Below are 23,859 nucleotides of genomic sequence, written 5' to 3' on the forward strand. Positions count from 1 at the left end.
CATAACCGGTGTACGGAGCCAAACAGCTCAAGATACAATAGCATTAGCAGGTGTAAACGTAGTGTTGAATTTCACGAATAATTCCACTTGCGACACCACTTCACCTCCATTTGTTAGGAATTTATTTCACAAATGCAAAACGTTTTGAATTTTATAATCCAACGACGCTCCTTGTTTTTCAAATTACACGCGACATCTCATTTGACTGAATAAACAGACGGTATTGTTTAATTAGCTCCCCCTCTCTATTGTGTATATTTTCTTATCATTTGAAGGAATACGTAAAAGCTTTAATTATGGCTCTAAATACACGTACTCGTATATAAACGGCAACTTCAAATAAAATTCATTTATCGCAAACAATTGTTTTCAAGTGTCAATATTTGTATAATAATTGTCCATTTTATAAATACAAATCTAAGTAAATGTTTATTAAAGCTGTATGGCACTGCACTATCAATCCAAAAATTTTTGTTCTATCTATTAACAAAGGTTTTTATAATAATAAAAACCTTTCTAATATTATTCCTTTTAAGTTAAAGAGATCTAATTGACCAAATTAAACCCTAGATTTTTTGAGCTGTTCTGAGTCTACAACAAAACTTGGTGAGTGGGTGAATTACGAGTATGTAACTCAATTACTAATAATTTCCATATAAAAAAGATTTTAACTTGCAATATTACAATCAAAGATATACAATATTATACCTTACCATATAATGATATAAATCGGTCTGTAACTAAAACTATAAAATAAGACATCCCTAATTACAAATCTGTCGGTTTTAGTTTGTTTCAAACGAGAAATATTGACAGTTGAATTATATAATATAATCGAACTGCAGTTCTCTTTATTGTGGAACTAGTCTATTTAGTCGGTAGTTAGTCGCTCTTATTGACTTCTATCTTCATATCAAGTATTAGGATAGCGCCTAACTAGTAATTTGTGATATTACTATGACGAGGATACTGTTGTTGTTGTTTCATTTACATCATAAAATAAAACTATCAAAATACTGCAATCAATATTTAATATATTGGCAAGATTGCATAATCCAGTAAGAATAAACACGATTATATCATTTGAACATCAAAGTGGAAGTGATTAAGACAGAAAATCAATTTAGTCCATCTAGAAAAATAACCTTTTTACCCGAAAAGCAACTAGTTCGCCATAAAATTTTCATATCGCGGTTTTTGAAGGACATAACATTTTATCTCAATATACACAAGCTAATTTATAACACATTTGGATACTTACCCATGGGCTTTTAGGAGATCTAATTTTCATTCATATTTGAATAGACATTTGTTGTTATATATCAACTGAATGGGCCAAGTTAGGCTACATACATATGCGTAATATGCTTTGAAATTTATTTAAAAATTAATTTATATCAAATTAGTTTGTGCATATCTATACTTTAGATAGACAGACAGATACTCTTTACTGTTGCATCCAAAAGGTCACCATTATCCTTCTGGATAAACTTAGACCGGGTTTACAATATAAAGCCGGTCTAAGTTTGTTCTCTCTGTGATCAGTAGAAAAACATCGAGATTGATCGTAACTAAAATGTTACTGGACTTGACTTTAGTATAAATACTCGCATTGTTTCTTACATATTATAATAATATTTTACCAGATAGAGATCGAACCAACAACCAACTAAAATCGGCTTATAGTGTGGATCTGACTTTACTCATCAAAGAAATACAATATCATAAAAAAAGTTTTTACTTGGTCATAACGGTGCACTATATTCCAAATTTTACTACTATCAAATTCTACAGATTATTGTAGCCAAAGAATTTTCCACTTTCATTTTATTTTCATCTCTTTCTGTTACTAAAAGGGCTAGCGCAAAATGTACCTTGCCCTCGTCCAATTTAAGTCTCATCCCACTGATTGATCTCTTCCTTCTCGAAACCGATTAAGGACTATTAATAAATTATACACAGATACTAATGTAATAATTGTAGATAATACATATTTGATTTTTATGGTCCCATTAATAATATACACTTCTCAGAACTGTTACCGTATCCACATTTCCACTTCAATTAGCCAGAGAGAATAAGAAACAAGCCTTTATTGTGTAGTTTATTAATATAATAACAATATAATTGTAATATTGTAAGTAAATGCCAAATGCAATTTGCAATTATAATTACACAAAATATAACAAATTGCACCACTGTCCCACATCTGTCAGATTATCATCATTTACTCCAATTGACAAAATTAGTTCGTTGTATTTCTGGAAATTAATATCAACCATATTACCTACTCAGTAGGTTTTGAGAACACCGCCTCTGCAATGTGGCCACGCGCATACCGCCTGAGTAATGACTGTGAGGAACAGCTCCCATCGAGCAACGGCCCATTATGTCAAAAACAAACCCGGCCTCGTAGCCAATTCCCTCCATGTTTACTAAGGCTGCGCTCTTATAAATATGTAAATGTTATTCTACGTTTAGCGATTCGCTGCAATAATATTTATATTGAAATCGGTTCCCGACCGCCCTTGAACTCTTACTATTATTACACTGTTCAAACAACCCTTTTACATTCGATTGCATTAGACTGATGATATTATCTAATGTTTGACAACGTTCGAATTAATGGGATATTGGCAACTGATAGAATAAATATTTATCATTATTGAAATATTTAAATATTCACAAACATTATGTGTATTTATAATCAAGAATTTTGACATGCGACCTAGTTATAACTATTCGGGTCATCTAAAAATACATTGAGTGATTATCTCACTCTATTTTCCTTCTTTTTCTTTTATTACCATTGTATTTCTGTTTCCATCATTTCTTTTTTTATGTTTATGTCCAATTTTTATTTACTATACTTTCAGTTATAAACTTGTAGTACCACCGAGGAAACCTCGACTTTTCACGCATTAACTAATAAAGCAAGCAATTTGTAGATAAAATTGCCTCATGAACAACAGCATCATGACAGTAATGGGCATAAACGATCCGCAGATGAAAAGAAATACGACGTAGAAACAACGGAACAGATTGTTTCAATCTAAAAAGAAAAGCCTACCTAAAGTTTTTTTTTCCATTTTTTAAGTAAACTCTAATAATATCCTGTCGTTTTACAAAAGGACAAGTAATAAACCTGTCCGCAGAAGTCCCTGTTCTCTTATAAAAGATACAGCTCGCATCACGACGAAATGGCAGCGATGTCACTGCCACTTTCCCTAATAAAGTAGGAGTCGTAAAAAGCCACTACAATCATCATAACTCGAAACGGACGCCGCGACACACTGCCTTTTAAAAATTAACGATTACTTACACTGCAAACCGGAGATTTTATTGTGTGGCCAATAGTTGGAAACGTATAAAATTTTGAAATATAAAATTTTATTGTCATAGGCAATACTTCGATTCCACAGACGGAGTTTTGTAAGTTTACCATGTAATTTTATATCAAAAATGACTATGAAAAAAATATACAAACAGTAGCTAATTGTGATAAATAAAATAAACAAATGATAAATAAGACTAAATATATTTCGTCGAATAAGTTTTACTCGACGAAACAAGGTGATGAAAATCAGTTTAATATAGGTGAATCGTGCTATATTACCCATTAGACCGTGTGGATAGATAAAACTATTGTTGTTATTGAAACTACCAGAGGGAGACTTTGTACAAAAGTCGATTGCTTGGGTACCTCTGTCCCATTTGTGTTTCAACCATAAAGCAGTTGTGTTTGCATGGCTGTGTTTTGGTTTGAAGGGTAGGATATAACGTAAATTTACAGGGTACAGAGGAATAACACCTGAGTCCTTAGGAATGGCAACGCATGAGCGAAACAGTATACTCTGTTATGTACATGGTACTGCTCATGTCTATAGGCGACGGTTACCACTATCCATCAGGTGGGCCATCAGCTTGTTTGCCATTCTAAGTTGTATAAAAAAAACTGCACTAAAAACACTAGGTTTGCTCACTAGCTTTAAGTACTACACGGAGCTGATATAACAATGTCAAATTCTAATATCGACTATACCCTACATTGACAAAAAATTATATGGAATTCAGATTCCAGAATGATGAAGTAATTCAACATTTATACAGAATTGGTAAAAATAAAGAGCAAAACGAGAACTTCCTTTTTAAAATCTAAAATAAAAGTTACTAAAAATGCCTTAATATATATTTTATAAAGGAATTTTAATAAGGAATTTTAATAAGGAATTTTATAAAAGGAAAATAATACTCAGACATTTTAATACTGAAAATATTAACAGAATACTCAGTAGTAATCAATAAATTGAAAGTAGATAATTATCAAAGATTATATACAGTTAAAATTCTACTAACAACTGTTCTGTTCGTAAACAAATTTATTTTCCCCCCTCAACATCATAATCTATATTTAAAAATAACATCACGTCAAAGTTTTTTATTGTATTACATAGGATTTAATTAAAAGATTTTTTGTGCACTAACCATTAAATTAGTTTCTACTTTAGTGTGGGGTTAGTGAGAGTTACGTGCTTAGAAATTAGTTTTGGTGCGGTGTCCACTCCCGCGTGTACATTTTAAATTATAAATGTGCACTAGCAAAAATAGAAATGTTTCGAAGAAGAAAAGACAAACAAGCCATTGAAGTCGATACATTATTTATTTAATATTTTCACACAGTACATCTGTATTATTTGGTATATTCTGGATCCCATGAGATGAGAACTTTGAGAAATATTTTCCCAATTACCCTATGAACTCATTGTGCGCAAATTTCATGTTTCAAATATTAATATGGCGTGTAGGTAATAATGGTAAATAATACAGAATTTGCCACATTCGACAATTCGAGTAGATTGGACTATTAATACCGTCGATTGTAGGAGTAGTAAAAAATATAATATTGTGCTAATATAGCGGAAGATGCTCGGACGCAATGCTCACACTAATATAAATAAATAGTTAGTAAGAATAATTTAGCTTTATGTTTTCCCTCTTAATAACTGTTTTGTTTCATATGAATCTTAAAGAAATATGTAATTGGTAGATCGCACAAGGTTTTGTCAGTAAATAGTAGATAGATTGGGTCTAGTCAAGTCGGTCACCCCTGCTCTATACTGTGTTTCGGTTTAAGTGTTGAAATATGGCAGTAAATTTATAATAAAAATTCCTCAGAATCGAACGGCAATGCATGAAAATTGTTACTGGATGATAATGGAATGGTAATACCACCTGCGCTAACGATCTACGCTGGCGGGGCACCAGTAAATTATGACAACGGAGGATGGAAACAAGTCAATTAGCTCATCGTAACAAATTCAATAATAATTAACCATGATGATTTCTAGGAGAACCCCGTAGATTTCGACCTGGTAAGATATATTCCAAGCATTGTTTGGATTACTAATCCCCATTATTAACAATCCTTTCTGCCCACAACGCCTGAATAATACCACGAGAATCACTATATTCTGTGATATCCATGAACTGTTCATGTGGACAGTCGACTGTGACTATCTTTCATTTAGAAAAACATCAGACTTTTTACATTTCTTGCTATTATTAAAAGTTCATACAGTCAATGCGTTGACAGCTAGTCAGTTTCTCCTTTTCTCTTCTAGTATACCCTTACGTCCGTATGAGACATAGAATACGCTACCTCTTCCTTTTTCCATGGATGTCATAAGAGGAGACTACGGGAAGGCGAAAGATGGGCAGCAGTTCCTTTTAAAACATGTTTAAACCCTAACTACGGTTGCCAATCCGCTTGCCAAGCGTGGCAACTACTGGCAAAACCCCCAAGGGGGAGGGAGGCTTATGTTCAGCAATGGACCGTTAAGGACTAATATGATGATACCCTTTCTCACTCTCTCTTTGTCTTGTCTTATTCCGTCAATTCAGTCAGGGTCGGGACTCCTCATCCGTTGCCAGGCTCTTCTGACTTATTACGTCGAACATACCCCCTAATATTAAAACTACATGAATATTTTTCATGAATTGTCTATCACGAAATATAAATTGAACAAAAGATGCCTGCAATTTGTAACTGGCTTTAGGAAATAAACAATGTAAAAAGCTATTTAGGAACTTGTCGCAAATGGGCAGTGGCACGCGGCGCTAATGTGTTTCAAAAATTATTTTTTGCAGGTGCGTTTGTGTTAAGCGTACTTTAATAGTTGTTGATGACGGCTCCAAATTTACCCGACTGTACGAACTGTACTCGTAAGTAATGAGGTACGACCAATGATTTTTTTTAAATAAATACGAGTATATTATATTCTGTACTCGTACGAAGTCATAGGCAAAAATCACGTTAATATTCGTAATAAATGTGAAAGTGAATTAGTTTGTTCCTTTATTACCTTATAGCGTCTTAATGGCTTAACCAATCACTATAAAATTTGATATACACGTACTATATGGTATAGAGAAGAACATATGCTACATTTTATTCTGGTCAGGAAACAAATCCCATTTACACATACGAAATCGCGAGTAATAGCTAGTAATTAAAATAAATACTTTACTTTTTTAATTTATTAACGATCCAGCCCGGTTTTGCACAAATAGGTATATAGAATTTTCGAAAGTAATATATAGCTGTGTTACTCGTAACTTTCTTATAGAAAAATTTAAATGACCGATTTTTAAAATTCTTTACCTATGGTAAAGAATTTTAAAAATCGGTCAAGTAATTTTTTGAATTTATCCATTACAAATAAACTAATAAAAAATGGGTAAGCTATCAACTTGTTTAGCATTCCAAATTATGTTTTCACTTTTGTTTTGAAACTGATACAGACATTAGCAATGGACAGTTAAGGGCTGGTATAATGATAATGATGAGTGCTAAACATCTCAAAATATTCTCAAACTTTCACATTTGTATTCGTACTATTACTATTATTTAATTTTATCTTCTAACTACACAGTAAACATCTAATGTTTCACGAAATTATTCTACACTTCTGAGTAATTTAGTTGATGAACTAACTGACCGATAAACTCAATCTAAATAAGACTTTTGCAAACAAATATGTGTATACAGCAAGAGAAATTAGTTTTTATAATCCAGACCGACAAGCGATAATTAATATTCTAATATGAACACCACCCGTAATATCTACAAATTCTTCATTATTAAACATAATAGGTATACTTTTTTATTTCAATCCCACCATTATAAATATTTGGGATTATTATCCTGTGTTATTTTTCAAATTTTTTTTATTATTATTATTAATAAAGATTATTATTATTATTAAATAAATATTAATAGGATAAGATTATTAATAAATATTTTTTAACAATCGATACTGTTTTATAAATTGACAATAAAATGTAGAAAATAAAAACTACTCTTAAGGTCCTTACCTGACGCCAACAGTGATACGTTTTGGAATCAAAAGTTCTCCATGACGAAATGATAAACAAAGATTGATTGATCGACTGGTCTACTGATCTATCTGTCTATCGATCAATCTACCGATTTATCTACCGATCTATCGACCGATCTGTCGACCGATCTATCGACCGATCTGTCGACCGATTTATCGCCCGATCTGTCGACCAATTTATCGACCGATCTGTCGGCCGATTTATCGACCGATCTGTCGACCGATCTATCGACCGATCTGTCGACCGATTTATCGCCCGATCTGTCGACCGATTTATCGCCCGATCTGTCGACCGATCTATCGCCCGATCTATCGACCGATCTGTCGACCGATTTATCGCCCGATCTATCGACCGATCTGTCGACCGATTTATCGCCCGATCTATCGACCAATCTATCGACCGATCTGTCGACCGATTTATCGCCCGATCTGTCGACCGATCTGTCGACCGATCTATCGCCCGATCTGTCGACCAATTTATCGACCGATCTGTCGGCCGATTTATCGACCGATCTGTCGACCGATCTATCGACCGATCAATTTATCTATCGATCGATCGATCTGTCGATGGATTTATCTGTCGATGGATCTATCTATCGATCGATCTATCTATCTATATTTATTTCTCACCACAAACAATTAAGGACTTAATATCTATAACTTGCAAAACATTTTAACAATATTATTTGTGAGAGCTGGTGCCTGTACTACATACACAGTACATATGTATTAAACCTGAATTACAAGTCACCAGTCATCTCGAACAGTACAAATTATACAGATGAAAACTTTCACAAAAAAAGTAATGGTGAGTACATAAAAAAAAATATTCAGATACAGTGCGTATACAAGATAGCTTTCGATATGTATAACTTTAAAACAAAAACAAATTATATGCTAGAGTTAATAAGAATGCATTAAAATATAAGTAAAAAAAGTGTGACACGAGTTATGTGTTTTATGAATGTACGTTTATGTGTATTTGTATCTGAAGGTGTGAGTATACGAGTATATGAGCTCGTTCGGTGTGTGTGTCAATGTATGTATATGTGTATGTGTGCATGTGTGATTGTGTGCGTGTGCGTGTATGTAACTGGTTTTATATTCATATACTCGTATCTTAGATTATCTGTTTTAAAAGATCTTCTGTTTTATCATAATTTTGTTTTTGAAGCCAATTTTTAACTGATGTTTTGCACTTGTAATGAGTGTAATTTTTTATTACAAGATGATTACGCTTTATCATAAAAGGATCGAAATTAGTCATTTTGTTGCTTCAAAACTACTGATAGAATAAATAATTGTCAACAAAATATTATAAAACCACCCACAAACACAGTTAAATCCTTTCTGACCTATCTCAAAGGCACCGGACCAGTTACTAGATGTAAACACTAATACAGTATCATCTGCAGAAGATAAAATTCTACCATATTCGAGTTTCAGGTCACACAAATTATTAATGTAGATCAAAAATAAGCTTGGACCCAGTATGCTCCCCTGAGGAACTCAATAAGTAACAAGCTGGTAGGAACTACTTGAATTTACTGGGTACAGAGGAATAACACCTGAGTCCTCAGGAATGGCAACGCATGGGGAGTATCATTGGCGAAACAGTATACTCTATTATGTCCATGGTACTGCTAATGTATATAGGCGACGGTTACCACTTTCCATCAGGTGGGCCGTCAGCTTGTTTGCCATTCTAAGTTGTATAAAAAAAAAAAAAAAAACTAGTAAGAGTACCAATTTTTACACATTGAGAACGACCCATAAGGTAGGATCTAAATAAGGATAGTTGCGCATCTCGTATACCAATATATTCGAGTTTATCAACTAATAAAGGTATCGAAACGGTATCAAATGCTTTAGTCAAATCAAGGTATATTGCTAAACATTTTTTATTATCATTAAGACCTGCATCAACCAATTCATAAATGGCATCATCACACAAACATTTTTTCTGAAACCAAATTGGTTCGTAGATAAGATATTCTTAGACACAAGATAACTTATCAATCTAGAATTTATAATACGTTCTAAAATTTTGGACATGGAAGTAAGTATCGAAATTGGTCTATAATTATTTACATAACTACGATCTCCCATTTTATGTATTGGCTTTTATGGATTTTAAGCTGAGGTTACAAATATGAGTAAGCGGTGGAATGATAATATCTTTATATTTTTTTAGTAGTCCTACAGAAATAACATCCCATCCAGTTGCACAGTTATTGCGAAGAGAGTCAATGAGTCGAGCCACCTCTTCATCAGTTTCAACCAGTACAAAGGAATAGATTCTAGAGGGTAGCCGATTCATGTATATTTCTATTTGCTTTACTTGAAGTGCAAGATGTTTCTGCTAATTTCTTTCCAGTGTTAGCAAAGAATTGGTTAATATTATTTATGCTTTCTTGAGGATTGTTTTGAGCGAAAAGTAGGTCAGTTGCTATAGAATTGGTTTTATTGATATTAACGATATTCTTCACAACATTCCATACTTGCTTACGAGGTCTGTCCGGAAAGTTCGTATAAAAGTGTTCTGGAATGCGAGAAAGAGGAGTGGGGAGGCCAGGTAAGCGCAGGACCCCTTCCTTATGTCCCTAACAATGCTTCAGTTCTGGTCTGACCGCCGTGCGGTGCGAACTGGCTTGTCACGCCATCTGTGAAGTTACCTCTTAACGAAACCCCGTCGGCATGGAGCCCGCTTCCGTTGAAGAGCAGCGCGTCGTAATCAAGTTTCTCTCGAAACTCGGCAAGAATGGCCGTGAAATTTTTGCCGATCTAATTCGATAAGACATCCGGGGAACCACGAACAAAAAAATCAAGAAAATCCCGCTCAAATGTCAAGACAATGTTGATTGTTTTTTTCGATGTTCGGGGGATTGTCCATCAAGAATTCGTCCCTTCAGGCCAGACAGTTGATGGAAAATTCTACGTCGATGTGCTCAGACGCCTCAAAGCTCGTGTGGCACGAGTTCGTCCAGAATTGGCGCGAGAGGGGCGTTGGATTCTTCACCACGACAATGCCCCTGCCCACACCTCTCTTGTTGTCCGTGAGTTTTTGAGTAAAAATTCCATTACGGTGACCGAACACCCCCCTATTCGCCGGATTTGGCCCCATGTGACTTCTTCTTGTTCCCAAAAACCAAATTGGTACTTCGGGGGCGGCATTTGGGGGACATAAATGAGATAAAAAAAGCTACGACGGGGCAGCTGAGAAACCTACAACCAGAGGACTTTCAAGGAGCCTTCTCACAGTGGAAACGGCGTTGGCACAAGTGCATTATGTCACAGGGGGAGTACTTTGAAGGGGATAAAATTGATTTACCTGAATAATTGTAAAATAAAATTTTTAAAAAACTTTTATACATACTTTCCGGACAAACCTCGTAATGTTGTTTCCAGCCTTCCGAAGCTCTTATTTTTTTCAAGAGCTTCGGAAGGCTGAAAGATCACGAGAAAGATAACGCCTATATTTTATTTATTAGACATAGATGTGACTTTCTATATGTATTTTAATAAAACATTTTTTCTGTAAAATCTGAATGTAAATTGAACTACAAGCAAAGCTATTAGCGAAAAAAGTAGAAGCTACTTGAAAAACCACTTCAAACTGAACTTTTAGTGAAGTTCAAACTAGCTACTTTTACAATTTAACTGCGCTAACTTATGCAAAGTTGCTAGAAAGGCCTATTTCTAAAAGTTCTATTTATTTAACTTTTTTTAATGAATGCAGTGAAATGGTAACCTAGGCTGCGGCATTAGATTACACTAACGGAGTACCAGCGGCGAATAATAAATAAGAAAAAAGCTAGATTAGTTGGAGTCATCGTCAAGAATTCACTAGAGATTCTCGTTCAAGAAAACAACTTAATTAGAAAAAAAAATTAAGAGAATATTGTTATTTGATATAAAATAGCATGCAAAAAGCTACAATTTTTTATGTACTTCCAGCTTTTATTAAAACCGTACCGGGAATTTCAAGAAATCCTTCCTTAGCTGATTTCTTCAACCCAAAAGTAATCCACTTGCTAATTTCAGTAACCTCTGATATTTAATGATTAATCAGTGAGTAAATTTCACCTTTGTATAGGTAAGAACATAGGTACATTCTATAGAGAATATCACGGGCCTCTTACGATCGCTTCCCTTCTGTCTAAGATGATGAAGCGTATAATTAATGCACAGCTATTGAGATACCTAGAGGATCTCGATTTGTTGAATGCCCGCCAATGCAGCTTTCGCCATAGTCGCTCAACTGGTGACCTCGAGAGACAGCGGTGTCAGTCTTGATATTGCAAAGACGTTTGACCAGGTCTGGCATCAGGGTCTTCCATTGAAATTGCCCTACTACGGACTTACTGACAGCCTGTGTAAATGGACTGTCATGGTTTCTGACTAAGGACAAAGAATCTTAGTCCAGATTAACCTTGCTAGGACACAAGCTTGCGCTTTCACCGCTAAAAAAAATAATTTGATGTGGCTCCACAATTCCAGAATTCCTCCCTTAACATCTCTAAAAGCATTGGGATCCTTGGTATCAACATCTCTAGTAACGTACAATTCTGTTGCCACCTCGAGGATAAGCTGGCATCCATAAACTTCGGTGTGCTTAATAAGGCAAAGCAATACTTTACGCCTGGTCAACAACGATGAGCGATGCTCTATAAATCGCAAATCCGGCCCCATATAGAGTATTGCTGTCACTTATAAACGGAAGCACCTAGAAACTACTCTTCGTCTTGGTGCAACGATGAGCTATGAGAATTGTCGATGATACCCGTGGCCATCTTCTACCATTGTACAGCTCGTCATCGACTATGAGTTCACTCCCATACCTTAAAGCCTAGATAGTCGCGTAGCGCAATTTTAGAGATGTTTCCTTCAACAAACGTTCAGTTTATGGAATGAGCTCCCTGTTGTTTTTGCAAGAAACTACAATATGGGGTCCTTCAAAAAAGGGATAGAGGTTCCTTTAAGGTAGACAACGCGCGCGTAATGCCCATAGTATTGCAATCGTTCATAGACTACGGTAACTGTTTACCATTAGGTGGGCTATACACTTGTTTGCCATCTCAGTAATATAAAAAAAGAATAAGAAAGAATGGCAAACAAGCTGACAGTTCACTTGATGGAAGGTGGTAACCGTCGCCTATAACAAGAGCACAGTGGGTTTCAGAGTCGATCTGAAACTGGTAAAATAAGGAACCTGTTGCACCTGTTCCTTTTCCAGTATAAAAATAAACTGTTTTACTGAACAAACCTGTTCATAATAACATGTCAAATCGAAACACAATTTCAATATACGCGACTCTTTTACAGTAGAAAACAACTGCTATCTCTTTTTAACATAGGTTAAGTCCATATACTAGATACGAGAAGAGCATATTCCTTAAAAACACGTACAGAACAGTTACTATCTCTTTCTAACACAGATTAAGTCTAATTATGCTAGATACGAGTAGAGCATATTCCATGTTTTAAAGGGGTCAGAAGTAAAACGCGCATACAATTTACATACGACAAACAATTCATGAGACATACATCAACAATTACTTATATTAAATATATATATATATATATATATATATATATATATATATATATATATATATATATATATATATATATATATATATATTAAATACATACAATCAATTTACATACGACAAACAATTCAGAAAAAATATCGATAATAATAATCAACAGCATATCGATGGTCTTGCTATGATTGTCTTGTTACGTGTTAGAATACGTAGTAATAATTATAGATTAACCAGTTACATTATATAGCCTTACTAATATTATATATATGAAATTGAGTTTGTTTGTTACCTCTTAGCGACTTAACAACTTAACTTATCACTATAAAATTTGTTTTTTATGCAACTTAGAATAGCAAACAAGCTAACGGTCTACCTGATGGAAACAGATAACCGTCGCCTATAGACAGTAAGTAGCATGGACATAACAAAGTATACTGTTTCAGTATAGTGTTTCTCCCATTATACCCCCATGCGTTGCTATTCCTGAGGACTCAGGTGTTATTCCTCTGTACCCTGTAAATTCACTGCCCTATCTCACCCTTCAAACTGAAACACAGCCATACCAACACAACTGCTTAACGGTAGAAACACGAATGAGACAGAGGTGCCTAAGCAAACGATTTTTATTTATTTATTTTTTATTGCACAATAAAACTTCGTACAAATGGCGAGCTTAATGCCATATGGCATTCCCTACCAGTTAATCATTAGGTACAAACAGAAAGCGTATGAAGGGCAGACTTTTGTACATAGTCTCCCTCTGATATACACGTACTATATATAATATATGAAACGGAAAAGGACATAGATTATTTTTTATCCCGGTCAGTAAACAAATCCCGGTCACGCGGACGAAGCCGTGGATAAAATTCAATAATACAACATAGTTACAATATCTTGACAATTAAGTTTTGTTCGATTCTATCCATCTCATAAATCGATATTTTCATGGGTCTCGTAAATCGATTTCCATTATGTACTAATATAGATAGTCATCGACCATTCTCTGGCATACAAATGGTATATTATCTCTCTCTACATCCTTCGTTCATTACCATTAAAATGTCCAGCTGGAGCTAATTAAAACGGTTACAGGCAATTAGGTACGTTGCAATATTGGCGAAAACGCGTCACGGTACGTAAAATCTAACAACTTAAATTGTACATAGCGTGCAAACATTGTAATGTAAGTTGGGCATCAACCCAATAGTTCTACACAAAACTAAACTAACTCAGGTTGTGGGTTAAAATGAAAAATTTACTGCTATACCACGGTACATAAGTTTCGTGTTTGATATAAAAAAAAAAAGTTCACTACTTTTTTTATGTTTTTAGAGTGATTTTATCAAAGTAGTAAAAAAATTCCGGATTACATTTTAAGAAGTTATCTGTTTCAAGTGAAAACCGAAAAGGTCATCAGATATGAATATAGTTATAATTAAAATTAAATAATTTCACGAAACAAAAATCCTTAAACCTAAGAAACTAGAGTCATAATAATTTTATGATACAAAGACATAACTATTATTATTTTTTGGATAATCACCTTAAAGAAGACTTCTGGATGAAATCGAAACACACAATAGTCAGAAACAACAAACCTAGTAAGTTCATAAAATTTCCGTTACACATATATCTAGATAATATCATAGGTATTTTTGGATAAAGATTATGTTCCACAAACAAAAACCGACTTTGTGACAAATTTTCATTCCAAAATAAACTACATAACCGATTCTGATAAATTTACCAATTTATAATCCAATCCTTTTAGATAAAAAAAGTATTATTTCAATTTTATTTATAACTGACGCAGTTATGAGGTAACAAATATAAAAAAAAATACAATCGTATCGAGAACCTCGTTCTTTTTGAAGTCGGTTGAAAACTACGCCCACGGTGCATTTACACGATGTAAACAGTTGCATGTCAGTAGTATTAAAATCGTGCGGGACACGAAACTGTTTTGGTTTCATGACAATAATTCATGCATTACAACATCAAAAGTTTATATGTGAAACTAGTTTCATAATGTAAATTAGGCTCGGGCCATTAAAATATCTAGTGATATATGTCTAAGATTAACATCAAATTAGTACTAACTTTTACCAGTGACTTCGTCCGCGTGATGGGGACATTTTTACTTACCGGGGTAAAAAGTAGCTTACATCCTTCTCTATCCCATATAGTATGTGTATACCAATTACAGGATACAGAAGCATAACACCTTAGTATTCAGGAATGGCAACGCATGAAGGGTATCATGGAAGATACAACATACTCTGTTATGTCCATGACACTATGTCCATGGTCCACCTGCGCTTACGATATACGCTAACGGGGCTCCAGTGACGGATGATACACCTAACAAGGTATATTGCTAGTAATGGAACTGGTAGTCCGCTTTACTAACAATCCCTTCCCTATAGGCGACGGTTTTTTTTTATGGATGATAATAGAATGGTGACTCTGCTTGTGCTAACGGTATACGCTTGCGAAGCACCAGTGAAAGATGATAGGTGAGAATGAAAAGGGAGGTCAGTTAGCACATTGTGATTAATTCAACACGATTGTTTCCAAGGGGGACCACGTGGAGATCGACTAACAATAATTACCTCCCCCCCCCCTCCCATAGGCGACGGTTACCACTTTGTATCAGGTGGACCGTCAGCTTGTTTTACTATTCTAAATTGCATAAAATAATACCAATTTTCATAGCGATTGTTAAACAGTTAAAGCGCTATAGGTAACAAACAAACCCACTTTCAAACTTATAATATTAGTAAAGATTCATATTAACATTCAGAGCAGAGGTAAGGCACAGCAGGATTAACGGACTTTGCACTGGAAAACAGGAACTGCAGAAACAACCTTCAAGAATAGTAATGCTACTTTTACAGCGCTATGTAAGTACTTAAGAAGCTGTATATAATTAAAACAAAATTATCTCGAGGACCTTCCTTCTAAAACATATTATATATACAAACATTGTACAATACAAACCATCTTCCACAACATTAAGCAATATTGTTTATTTTAAACAATAGTAAATAAAGCGACGCTCAACATTCGTAGCACCGTAGCGGTAGTAGCTACGAAAGTTGAGCGTTGTAGCACACGCTACGAGTCACTACGTTTGCAACGTAAACCGTTTTGCTCAATATTACACAATTCTTGTTCCTTATCTGGTTATTTTGGAATTCTCTACTGTTCTATTTTTTTATTATTATTATTATTATAAAATGCAATATTACAGAAAACATGTTCTATTAGCTTTCAGAAACCGCATAGGTTTATAATAATGTTAAATATCTTGAGATTATTTCAACTTGTACTATGCACGAAGTATTTTTTCAAACATGACTATCCAATATGTTAAAAAACCAAGCAACAAAAATATGGTGGCAGAACAAAGAACTCTAGACCTGAGTCAATTTAGAAAAGTTCATTTCTTACATTGATCCTACCGAGAATCAAACTTACGACATCATTTACTTAAAGCAACGTACCTACTACTGTGGTTTAGTTTGCCGACGTATACCAATAGCGCAAGGAGAGATTATTCCAATATCATCTATTAAAAAAAATAACTGCGCTATAGAAGTGATCGAAATATTTACTTTTAAATATCTCTGATTTAATTTTGTATTCTCGAATATATGTTTTATTATATACATGTTTCACATTCTTCCGAGGCATTGAATTTTTTCAGACATCGCTCGCATGTTACAAACGTTGTGACTAATATCCTAAATTGCCCTTCAAAACAGTACACAAGCGTAGCTGATGTATAGAGAAAATTGTGACAAAAAGATATCTATGCAGACAACTTATTACAGTTTCAGGTAACATATGTGTATACATTTATATATTTTATACAATATCTCTATTGTGATAGCACATGTACTTTCCACGTACTGACGTGTAATACTGTTTCTATTTATTCATACCTACACATAGACTTATAAATAATAACGACCGGGTGAATAGGAAAGGCAACGAAACAAATTAAACCATCAACACGGCTTTCTGTAACAACAGCACGAACAGCCCCATTGACGCCGCGCAGCAGATGATTTCGCCCATTATTATAATAGCAACATGAATCCCGGTAAATAGCTTTCGCTGAAAACACATGAATGAGTGTACACAGGAACAAGTCCTTTCTATTAAAATTCTGCAAATAACAAAGGGACGAGGACGAGGTGTTACTGTCCCTTGTCGGTTACCTGGTGGGATGCCTTTAAACAGGAATGTAATACAACCCCAGTTATTTTCATTATTCACCTTCGCTTTACTACTATATATGTGCTATTGCACGAGGGTTGCTTTTAAACATTCTTCCTAAGATCTAATCGTTTTTATGCATCGTGTAAAGTCTACTAGAACTATAAACTTTACAGATATTTTAAAATAGTGCGAGTTGGACTAGCACAATGAAGGTTCCGTACAATTTACAACAAATATGTGGTGTATTTCTAAATTTCAATTTTTCGGATTTTTTCCGTTACTTTTGCTGTGTGACAATACTTCTTAACAAATTTCAAGATTATAGGTCAACAAAAAGTACGTTACAGATTTTAATTTCCTTGCAAATGTCAAAATATACGTTATAAACTATCGTATCTTTTATTGCGTTATTGAATTAGTAGTTTGATTTTTATAGCTTCAAAGGATTGCAGACTCAATTTGACATTAATTTCAAAAACTCAATATTTATTATTAATTTCAGATTGATACCTCCAGGCGTTCCTGAGAAAACGAATTTTGACAGATAAACAGATAGACTGACAACAAATAATCCTATAAATGTTCCGTTATTTTGTTTTGAGGCGCTGAACCCTAAAAATATTTTTAATTTTTGTTTTCTACTAATCAGTATTTCCCGTGCAAATTGAGGAACTAATCGTTAAAAGGGACTAAATTAATTATAAGAAATAACTTATGTAAAAAAACAAACCTAAAAAATCCTGATAACAACCGTTTAATTTGTAAACAAATAATCATTACAGTCCATTCAAAAACGACTAATGCGTAAGATGCTGATACAGTTGAACTATCCCGAAAAATCTAAAAATACATCGCGAAAAACACAAGCCTCTTAACCAGCAAGTAGTACTACAAAGTACATCAACAAATGAACTGAGTATTCAAACTAACGACTTCTCACAGGAAACTAATCGGAATCATTTAGACTAACAATGGAAACTTTGGTGTTCCGAACCAATCTCATTGCCGGCTGCAGAATGCGGATATTTGCAAGTCGAACATTTACTTTTTTATGTGCATGCGAAAAAAGAATTATAACGGCATACTTTAATTGAAAGTGTATATGTATAGTATACTATCTTAGCTAACTCTATTTACTGTTATTCTGTCAAAATTATAAATTCTTGTTTTCTTCACTTCAAATCCTTAATCGTACTAGATTTTTTTTATACCACGGCAAATAAGCATAAGATATTGCGAAATAATTATTCAGAAATATTAAAATATGTTTTTTGGAAATTAGCAGATAATGTAAACGTTATGAAATTTCGATATGAACATACTCAATTAATTTGGTTTCGACAACAATTGAATACTCAATAATACTTAAATTTATTCTTGTGACTGAACCAAATTTGAATTTACTCAATTGCTTTAAATTATTGGGACAACGTATGTCGACAAAGACGACGATCTCTCTCTCTCTCTCTCTCTTTCTCTCTCTGTCTCTCCGGTATCATAGTCATAAAAATCTGAATATTTGAATTCCTCAAACATAAATCCAACAAAACAAAACGTTTCATCACAATAATTTTACAAATTCAAACTCATTTTCAACATTCCAGACTTACTAGCAAAAATTGCAGAGTATAGAACAAATAAAAGCCGCAAAGAGTCTCTGTCATAGCGACAAAGTTCAGCTTTTATATCAAATCCGACCAAGAGAATAACCATTAAGCATTTCCTTTCGGTCTGCGTGCAATAAATGAATGAAAAACTCTTGCCCCTTAACTTCGTAGATACAATTGATAACTTGCCCGAAGCTAACTTTTGTCTTACGCTCCATTATTGATGTTCAAGATACGAGAAATCAAACAGTCTGGTGCAAGAAGATACTTATTTACTAGTATTATTGAAAAACATAACATACTCATAAATACGTATAGCCGTATCATCATCATCATATTAGCAATTAACTGTCCACTGCTGAATATAGGCCTCCTTCATATGGGGGATTTTACTAGTAGTTGCCACACTTGGCAAGTGGGTTGGCAACCGCAGTTAGCCTTTTGGTGATGACTTAAGAGGGATTCTGCTGCCCATCCCTCGACCATTAAGTTCCCTTAGTCGTTTCTTATGACACCCACGGGAAAGGAAGAGGTGGCCTATATAACCGTATATCTGAATAAAATTAAAATACCAGAGGGCTATAAAGACTTGAGGTAAATGCATTTCATAAACTCCATCACAATAAAAACTCTCTTTTTCATTTTTCTATTATTAAAGTCGTAGATTTTAAGGTAGTCTACACAAAAAAAAAATATCTACAAACTTCCAGTTAACTATCCAGTGACAACATTTTTAACAAACCACAAAACTGAAAGACTATGATAGCAATTAACAATCGTATGAATATATATTTTTTAACAATAGCTTTAAGTCTTTCAACAATTATAGCTATCATCTTATTAAGATCCCCAAGCTTAAACAAAATCACAGGCACAGCTGCATGGTTAATCTAATTGTAATAGTTGTTTTTTTACCCTTAGTTGCAGCTGAGAATAAAAAAAACTCGGACGCATTATTATGTTTGCCATTCTAAGTTGTATAAAAAAAAATACTTACTAGGTATATAGACATTAAAGTATCTATATAAATACCTATCTACTTAGGCTCTCCCCTAACATCTTATGTCTTCATAACTTAGTAAGAGAAATAGATATACCCATTCCTCTTAGCAGCTAAGAGTAATGGAATAAAGTAGTTAAACTTATGACACTGTAAAGATAGGTTTAATACTTACTGCCTACGAAGGCTCAAGTGTTTCAATTAAAAATGAAACTTGCAAGATCCCAGTTTCCTGGTCAACTTTTATTAGTTCGGAGCGGAAAAAAGTAATCAAGTCTGCAATATATCGCCGTCGTGCACCTAACTTTGAGATAAACTCTTAATTGTTTGATGTGACACCCCGCGGATACGTGAGTTGATCTAGTTACCTTGCGAAGTTTGCAACTTAAAAGCATTCCCTGTGTAAAGTGAAATAAGGGCAAGAATTAATTGGCAATTAAGCATCAGAATATTTGGAGACCTACTTGAAAAGAAATACTTTTTTCATGAATTGAAAAGGTCACATTTTTCTGTTAATCCTAATTAAGGATGCCACTTTCTTAATAAATTCTGTCACTTCATTGCTGAGATTTAAATGCAAAAGCTTCTCTTTACAATTTTCTTTATAATATAAATAGATAAATATTTGCTGGATGGAAAAAAAAAAACGTCAATGTTTATAGAAAACTATTAGGGAGGCACTCTGAACTAACATCGCAAAATGGTCTGCCAACAACAATAAAGCGGACAGTACATATGTTAAATAACCCGCGACATCTAATAACATAAAAGCTAGTAGACAGAGAATACCCAATTACGGTAACAAAAGACTGGTACCATTGAGGAATATACACTAGAAAAAACGTTTTCTGAATAAAAGCAAATAAAAACGAAGCGAATGTACGAAAATAGGTCATCGAATGAAGCATTGCACGTGTCCAATGAAGCCTGACCTGCTGACTACGTATTGTTTGTTAAGGTGAACAGAGTGCAGAGAGAGATCTACATACGTGGTAATGTTAAGGTATCTAGCACGGGACGTTCACGATACGATTCGCACGACCAGCTCGAACTACAATCGCTGCAATTGTTTTCTTTGTTCTCTACCATCGACGAAAAGCATCGGGCTTTAACACAGAATTTTGTCAGTGCAATTCACATTGCAAAATTTTTCAGAAAGCTTTTCAATGTCACAGATATTGGAAATTCTATGCACCTAAATGCACCTTGTATAAAACTCAATTTACGGACCATCATATGACAGTAATTAGTATTAATATCGCCTCTAACACTATTTCATTCATTAGTTTCAGTAACAAGAAATACCAACCATTTTATTTTATATAATTATAACATACTGCAAAAAAGACATTTTTGTTATTTTAAATACTTGTTGTACTGGCAACGTCGTTCATGTAGCAATTGTTATGACACTAAAATTGTCAGAATAATCAAAATCTTTGCCCCAACTCCAAATTTCAACAAATTTGTAATTGGGGCAAACATTTTATCCGCTAGTATTGGATGATGCAGCTACGTCTTGATGACTATTCTGTCTTCTCATTTAAGAGTTTCCTTTTGTCGGGGCAAATAACTCATGCATTCTCTTCCAGCCAGCTCTATACCAGGCCATATCTTTGACCTCTCTTTACAACAAGACACTTCGTTTTACCTTTATCTGACCCATGTAGTTATTTCTCTGTCTTCTCCTTCCTCTTTTACTCCCTATTTTTCCTTCTAATATGCTCTTACTACTTAAAAAAATGTCATGTCGTATAAGTTGTCACAGCATTTTACCTCTTCTAATCTCTATTATTTTTATTAATGTTCTTTCCTTATTCACCCTTTTCAAGACATCCTCAATCATTACTTTTTTCCATTCTCCTCCATGTTCACATCTTGAATGCCTCAAGTCACACTCATATAACGTTATATAATCTTAATCATATACTTAGTATAAAGTACTTATCTTTTAACCATTGACGACACTTGTTATACATAAGATATAATTTAACGATACCTAGTAAACATTGCGGAATAGAAAGACAACTTCTCTGCATAACTTGGAATGACAAACTGGCTAATGACCTATAGACCGAAGTATCAACGATCGTACACGAAGATCCATGGTGCTGTTCATATCTATAGATATGAACAGCACCATGGACGTTCGTACAATACCAGTGGCCATAATATCACCTACCATTCCTGAAGGCTACAGAAGGATATCTCGGTACACTGTAATTTCACACCCAATCTCGAAGAAAAAAGATGTAGGACTTCTAAAGTTAGTCCTTACGTGGACGACATGTCAAATTCTCAAAATCTGACATCATTCTTACCTATTATCCGGCATTATTTCCCTGTTGCCGTTAGCGCAGGCGGGGTTACCATTCTATTGTAAAGAAAAGCTTCACCAACCATCACATATTGGTACACCTCGCCAGGTTATACTGCAAGTGTAGACAGAGTTAACAATCCATTTTCAAATGACTTAAAATGAGAGGTAAGAACCTCCTTTTCTATTATATTTTTTTATATGTTTGTTACGGCATAACTCCATCACTTGAAAACCGATTTAAAATTTTTTTTTTATCTGAAAGGATATACTTATTGATTGGTCCCATAGAAATTTAATCAAAACAGATCAATAATTTAGTTTTTAAATCAAACTAACAGGTTTTATAATTGAAATCTTGTTTTACAGAACACAATTCGATTAATATCTATTAAAAAGTAACTTATACAAATATTCTATAAATTTGGTTTATCTAACTATATTTATCAAACACTTTTACAAACTTTCACATTTATAATATTAGTCGGATTATATTAATAGAACAACACCATCTAGTTCTACATTACTACAACATTAATACAATTATTCCCATGTTATTACCACTAATTTGTTGTATGTAGAAATAAACACCAAAATCCTCCTTATTTATTGTACATATTAGTGAATACATGTATCATTGTAAAAGTAATTGTAATGTAAAGTAATGCCTGTATTTTATTATTTTTCATTAGTTCACTTTTCTCTCTGGCACTTCACAATGCTTCTTAGACATTCAAAGGTAGACTAGGATAAGTCAATCATAATACTCACTATTTCTTATTAAGTCTATCCTAGAATTTGAAATTTGACCACAATAGGGTGGTACAAATAAACAATATCCAAAAATAAATGATAAGTACTGTAAAATGTATACATTTTTTTTGTTTAATTTTTTATTAAAAAAAGAAAATAAAAAAAAGAGACTAAAATAAAAAAAATGTGGTGTCTATTATTTATTTTCCATTTTAAAACCTATCAAAAATTTATAATTTTAAAAGTACTAAAAACAATAATCTATAAGGGACATTCAAAGAATTTATAAAGTATTTGGGTACACAAAAAACAAATTAAAAAGACACCTAAATTCAAAACAGAGCAGATTCTCAATATGACTGCATTATTATTTGTTTTATATGTGCTATACAATATCATATAGATTTACTGTAGCATTGCGAGCGATTTATACTCAATATTCCAAAAATATTCAAGTAATGTCAAATAAAATAAAACACTTAAAAATAAGCTTTTAGTGCTTGTATTGTCAGAAAACACAAATTACCAATTTTTCAATGGTTTCAGATGCAAAATATCGCCACATCTCATTTGCCCTAGTGTATATTATGCAGTGTTATAAATTTTAATTTCCACTTTCTACTTACTATCAGATCAGCTCAATAGCACCATTATGGTACTGCATCTAATTTCATACACACCACATTATCAAATATATCATTTTAACTGAACAATACCTACAAATAATTGAAAAAGTTCACATATAATACAAAATTTTGCATCTTACTAGAAAGTAATGAATTGTAATAATTAACTTTCATAAAATTTAACATATTTATTAATCCTTGATAACATGATAGGTAATTGTATAAAATGGTAAATCAAATTATAAATTCTGTGTACAAAATGTAACATTTACATGCAAACTAATTAGGCTATATAAGTGTGAAATTAACTACTTTGATTCTATTTGTAGAGATCTAATTTTATATAAACAAGTATATTCACACCAGATCTTTTATGAAGT

At 33.6% G+C, this 23,859-nt stretch overlaps 1 protein-coding gene across 4 annotated transcripts in view; it reads right to left on the reverse strand.

The window, feature by feature from the left end:
• LOC113521698 (semaphorin-1A) overlaps nucleotides 1-23,859 on the reverse strand; it is a 536,733-nt gene that overhangs the window by 512,339 nt on the left and 535 nt on the right. The gene's annotated exons all lie outside the window — the stretch shown is intronic.

The sequence above is a fragment of the Galleria mellonella genome, unplaced genomic scaffold (assembly GCF_026898425.1).
Source record: "Galleria mellonella isolate WM207_F2 unplaced genomic scaffold, CSIRO_AGI_GalMel_v1 utg63, whole genome shotgun sequence".
Classification (NCBI taxonomy): Eukaryota; Metazoa; Arthropoda; class Insecta; order Lepidoptera; family Pyralidae; genus Galleria; species Galleria mellonella.